Consider the following 6,666-nt stretch of genomic DNA (forward strand, 5'->3'; position numbering starts at 1 on the left):
TGGCTGTTGTTAATAATGTGTCTATAAACATTGGGGCACATGTATCCCTTTGAATCAGTATTTTTGTATCCATGTAAATAACTACTAGTGCAATTGCTGGATTGTAAGGTAGTTCTATTTTTAACTTTTTGAGGAAACTCCATTGTGTTTTTCATAGTGGCTGCACCACTTTGCATTCCCACCAACAGTGTAAGAGGTTCCCCTTTTTCTGCATCCTCGTCAATACTTGTTGTTTCTTGTGTTGTTCATTTTAGCCATTCTGACCTGTATGTGTTGATATCTCATGGTAGTTTGGATTTGCATTTCCCTTATGATGAGTGATGTTGAGTATCTTTTCATGTGTCTGTTAGCCACCTGCATGTCTTCTCTGGAAAAATGTCTATTCATGTCTTCTGCCCATTTCTTAACTGGATTATTCATTTTTGGGTTGTTGAGTTTTATAAATTCTTTTTGTATTTTGGATACTAACCCTTTATCAGATATGTCATTTGCAAATACCTTCTCCCATTCTGTAGGTTGCCTTTTTTTTATGTTGATTGTTTCCTTCACTGTGCAGAAGCTTTTTATTTTGATGAAGTCCCAATAGGTTATTTTGGCTTTTGTTTTGCCTCAGGAGACATATCTAGTAAGAAGTTGCTACAGCCAATGTCAAGAGGTTACGGCTTGGGTTCTCCTCTATGATTTTAATGGTTTCCTGTCTCACGGTTAGGTCTTTCATTTATTTTTTTATTTATTTTTGTGTATGAAAGTGGTCCAGTCACATTCTTTTGCATGTAGTTGTTCAGTTTCCCAACACCATTTGTTGAAGAGACTGGTTTTTTTGTTTTTTTTTTTTTTCCCCATTGGATATTCTTTCCTGTGTGTTGAAGATTAATTGCCCATACAGATGTGGATTCATGTCTGGGTTTTTCTATTCTGTTCCATTGAACTATATATCTGTTTCTGTGACAGTCCCATACTGTTTTGGTCACTACTGCTTTGTAATATTTCTTTGAGTTCCTGGTTGACCCATTCATTGTTTAGTAGCATGTTATTTAACTTCCATGTATTTGTGGTCTTTACAGAGTCTTTCTTGTGGTTGACTTCTTGTTTCATAGATCTATGGTCAGAAAATAACCATGGTATGATTTCAAACTTCTTGATTTTTTTAAGCTTTGTTTAGAGGGCTAATATGTGATCTATTCTGGAGAATGTTCCATGTGCACTTGAAAAGAATGTGTATTCTCTTGATTTAGGATGGAGTATTCTGAATATATTAAATCCATCTGTTCCAGTGTGCCATTCATACTCATTGTTTCCTTGTTGATGTTCTATTCAGATCAGTCCATGGATGTTCATGGTGTATTAAAGTCCCCTACTATTATTCTATTCTTATCAGTTAGTTCGTTTATGTTTGTTATTAACTGTTTTATGTATTTAGGAGCTCCTATGTTGGGTGCATAAATATTTACAATTGCTATATCTTCTTCTTGGTTTGTCACCCATTATAATTATATAGTATTCTGGTTTGTCTGGTGTTGCTGTATATGTCCGGAGTTGCAATGCCTCCAGCTTTGTTTTTCTTTTTCATGATTGCTTTGGCTATTCAGGGTCTTTTGTGGGTCTATACAATTTTTAGGATTTTTTGTTCTAGTTCTGTGAAAAATGCTGTTGGTATTTTGATACGGATTGCATTAAATGTGTAGATTGCTTTGGGTAGTATAGACATTTTAACAATATTTATTCTTCCAATCCCTGAGCATAGAATGTCTTTCCATTTCTTTGTATTTTCTTCAATTTCTTTCATCAGTTTTTTATAGTTTTCAGAGTCCAGGTCCTTCCCCTCTTTGGTGAGGTTTATTCCTCTGTAACTTATTGCTTTTGGTGTAATTGTAAATCAGATTGATTCCTTAATTTCTCTTTCTGCTGCTTCATTTTTGGTACATAGAAATGCTACAGATTTTTGTACATCGCTTTTGTGCCCTTTGACTTTACTAGCAGGTCTAGCAGCTTTTTTTGGGAGATTTTCTGGTTTTCTATAGAGATACGATGTCGACTGCAATTATTCAAAATTTTACTTCTTCCTTGTTGATTTAGATGCCTTTTATTTCTTTTTGTTGTCTGATTGCTGTGGCTAGAATTTCCAATACCATGGTAGTTAAAAGTGGTGAGAGTGGACATCTCTGTATTCTTCCTGACCATAGAAGACACCTCTTATTTGTTTTCCATTGAGGATGATATTATCCATTGGTTTTACATATATGGCCTTTATTGTGTTGAGGTATGTTCCCTCCCAACCTACTTTGTTGAGGATTTTTATCATGAATGGATGTTGTACTTTATCAAATGCTTTTTCTGCATCTATTGACAATGATTATATGGTTCTTATCCTTCATATTAATGTGATGTATCACATTTATTGACTTGTGAATATTGAACCACCCTTGCAACCCACGAATAAATCACACATGATCATGGTGAGTGATTTTTTTAAATGTATTGTTAGATTCACTTTTCTACTATTTTATTGAGAATTTTTGCACCTATATTCATCAGATATAGTAGCCTGTGTTTTTCTTTGGTAGTGGGGTCTTTCTATGGTTTTAGTATCAAGGTGATGCTGGCCTCATAGAATGAATTTGGATGTTTTCCAGCCTTTTCTATTTTTGGAATAGTTTGAGAAGAATCAGTATTAACTCTTCTTTAACTGTTCGGTAGAATTCCCTTATGAAGCCCTCTGATCCTGGACTTTTCTTGTTTCTTGAGGTAGGCCGGTATTGCTATAAACTTCCCTCTTCGGACTGCATTTTCTGCCTCCCAATGTTTCTGGGCCATTTTGTTTTCATTTTTGTTTGTTTCCATGTATTTTTCCATTTCTTCTTTGATGTCCTGGTTGACCATTCATTATTTAATAGCATGTTGTTTAACCTCCTTATATTTGTGGTCTTTCCAGATTTTTTTTTGTGTGTATGTGGTTGAATTGAAGTTTCATTGCTTTGAAGCCAGAAAAGATTCATGGTAAGATTTCAATCTTTTTGTATTTGTTGAGGCCTGCTTTTTGACCTAATGTGTGATCTATTCCAGAGAGTGTTTCATGTGCACTTGAAAAGAATGTGTATTCTTCTGTTTTAGGATTGAATGTCCTCAATATATCTGTTAAATTTGTCTGGTCCAGGGTGTCATTTAAAGCCACTGTTCCCTTGTTGATTTACTGTTTGGATGATCTATCCATCAGTGTAATTGGAGTAGTAAATTCCCCTACTATTATTGTATTACTATCGATTAGTTCCTTTATATTTGTTATTGATTGTTTTATGTATTTGGGTGCTCCCATGTTGGGTGCATAAATATTTACAATTATTATGTATTCTTTTTAGAACATGCCTTTCATGATTATATTGTTTTTCCTTGTCTCTTCTTACAGTCTTTGTTTTAAAATCTATTTTGTCTGGGTAGATAGCTGCTCCTCTGTTGTCCTGTCTGCCATTCCCTTGCAGTGTATTCAATGAACTCTGTCTCCCGGTACTATATGCAACTAATGAATCATTGAATACTACATCAAACCTAATGATGTACTATACAGTGGCTAACTGAACATAATAAAAAATATATAATAAATAAATAATTTAAAAAAGAACAAACACACAAAAATAAAATCTATTTTTTCTGATAAGTATTGGTATCCCATCTTTCTTTTTGCATTCATTAGCATGATAAATGATTTTCAATATCCTCACTTTCAATCTGTAGGTGTCTTTAGGTTTAAAATGAGTCTCTTGCAGGCAGCATATAAATGGATCTTTTTTTTTATATCCATTCTTACACCCTATGTCTTCTGAGTGGAACATTTAGTCCATTTTCATTCAAAGTAATTATTGATAGATATGTTTTTATTGCCATTTTATTACTTGTTTTATGGTTGTTTCTTTAGATTTTCTCTGATTCTTTCTTGTCTTTGTCACTTTTGGTCTCTACTTTTAATATTTCTTGCAGTGATGCTTTAGTGGTCATGAATTCCTTTAGTATTTGTTTGTCTGGGAAACTCTATCACTCCTTCTCTTCTGAATGATAGCCTTGTTGGATAGAGTATTCTTGGCTACAGAGTTTTCCCATTCAGCACTTTGAATATATCATGCCACTCCCTTCTGGCTTGCCAACTTTCTTTTGAGAAATTTCTAGCTAGCTTTATGGGTTTTCCCTTGTAAGTTATGGACTTCTTTTGTTTTGGTAGTTTTAATATTTTTTTCTTTATTATGACATTTTGCAAATTTAATTACAGTGTGTCTTGGTATTGGCCTGCTTTTGTTGATTTTGATGGGAGGTCTCTGTGCCTCGTGGATCCGGATATCTATTTTCTTCCCCGGATTAGGGACATTTGTAGGTATTATTTATTGAAATAAATTTTCTGCCCCCTTTTCGCCCTGTTCTTCTTCTGGGACTACTATAATACAAATGTTAGCACATTTGATGTAGTCACTGAGTTCCCTAAGTCCATTCTCCTGCTTCATAATTCTTTTTTTCGTCTTTGTTTAGCTTCATTACTTCCCATTACTTGTATTCTAGGTTATTAATTTGTTCCTCTGCTTCTTCCAGCCTGCTATTCATTGAATCAGGTGTGTTTCTTATCTCATTAATTGCACTCTTCAACTCTGATTGATTCTTTTTTAACTCTTTTATCTCTGTGGTAAGGGTCTTATGGATGTCTTTTATTCTTTTCTCACATCCAGTGAGTATCCCTAGGGTCTTTGCTTTAAATTCTCCATCAGACATGTTACTTATATCTGTTTCACTTAGATTTCTGGCAGTGGCCTTATCTTGTTCTTTCATCTGTGATAAATTTCTCCATCTTTGCATTTTGTCTACATCTCTGTCATCTTCTCTGTGTTAGAAAAGCCAGTTATGTCTCATGCTCTTGGTAGTGATGGTCTGATGAAGAAGAGGTCATGTACTGCCCAGGCCCTGGCACTTCAGGGAGTAGCTACAGTGTATGCTATATGCCCTCTGCTATTGTGCTTTTGCTCCTCTATCCTTCTGAAGAGGTTCTCCTTGCCTGCTGTGGGCAGTGTTTGGTCCCTGGCCTGAATGTGGTGAGTTTTAACTAAGTGTGCTGTGGTCGGCTTGTGAAATGAGACCTGTCACCACCTCTACCAGAACTGAAGCTCTACAGAACTCTCTGTGAGAAGTGGTGTTAGCAGGGGTTTGTGCTGATCTTCAGAGGCCCACTTGCCCTGGGACTGTGTCAAGTGTGCCTGAGGTAGGCAATCCCAGTGTAGTCCAGGGAGGTGGGGCTTGGTGTAAGCAAGTTAGGCAGCTAGTGTTGGTGCTATGCTGCTTCCCACAGGTGGCTCTGTGTTCATGCTGAAGGGTAGGGGAGAGAAATGGCACCAGGCAGCTCCTTTGTTCCCAGAGAGGTGTCCCTGTGAAGGTTGCCTCTCAGGAATGCACTCTGAGAAGAGTAAATGAGATCTCTACTGTGTGCTCCTGGTGTTCTTCAGATTGCTGTTTTCCAGGCTGTGTGTTCCTTGGTTGTTTGCCTGCCTTCTCTTCAGAAGCAGCAGCGCCCTCCAGGCTCTATCCCAGCTAAGCCCACTGACCTTTGAAGTTCCAGACTTTAAGCCCTGCTTGTTGCAAGAACTCATTTTTAGCCCCTGAATTCAGCTCCTCTTGTTTTCCAAGCCAATGGCTTTTGGAGAAATGTTCTCCTTGTGCATTCCCTTGTATGCTCCTCTCTCTCCCTCTTTCTCTGTCTCTCTCTCTCTCCCTCCCTTCTCTATAACCACAGCTTCCTCCTATCTACAGCACCAGTGATATGTTTTCCCCTAAACCATGTCTCTACACTTCCTACGTTTTTTGATGTGGTTTCATCTCTAGCTTTAGTTGTGGAGTTTGTTCTGTCAGTCTTCAGGTGAATTTCTGGAGTATTTAGGATGACTTGATGGTTATCTTGTTGCATTCACGGGACGAGGTGATCCTAAAGTCCTCCTACTCCACTGCCATCTTCCTCTGTTACTCCAGGTTTCTTTTGACTTTCATTTGCATGATAGATATTTCTCCATCCTCTCACTTTCAACCTGCAGGTGTCTTTAGGTCTAAACTTGATGAATCTTTTTTTTTTTTTTTTAAATCTATTCAGCCACTTTCTGAGCCTGGACATTTTAAACAGTATATTGTGGCAACTTTGGGTCTGGTACACCTTTCCCTCAGGTCTTGTTACTGTTATGTGCTTGTTTATATTACTGTGTAAAGCCTCTGACATTGCCCCTCAGAGGGTGCAGCCTTGAATACACACACATTCACCCTGGGAGAACACTCATATTGGCAGGGCTTTCCTTGTCTCCTTCTCTGATCCCTCCCAGATCTTAAGTTTCACTAATTGCCTACTGATTAGTCTGTATTTTTTTTTTTTTTACATATGCACAAGGGCATAAATTGACTTGCAGTCTGATCCAGTCAAATTTGAGCTCCTTTGAAGGGATATTTGCCCAGATCAGTGTTTGAGACTTGCTCTGATCTCAGGTTGGCTCTTTTCAGATGTCTTTCCCCCTGTTTCTCTCCAAGAAATAACCAGTGTAAGGTTTAGCCTATAATTCAAATCGTTCTACACTGTTGGTGGGATTGCAAGCTGGTGCAGCCACTCTGGAAGACAGTATGGAGGTTCCTCAAAAAGTTGAAAATAGAGCTACCATA

Source organism: Leptonychotes weddellii, chromosome X, assembly GCF_054177405.1.
Source record: "Leptonychotes weddellii isolate Sample4059 chromosome X, ASM5417740v2, whole genome shotgun sequence".
Lineage (NCBI taxonomy): Eukaryota > Metazoa > Chordata > Mammalia > Carnivora > Phocidae > Leptonychotes > Leptonychotes weddellii.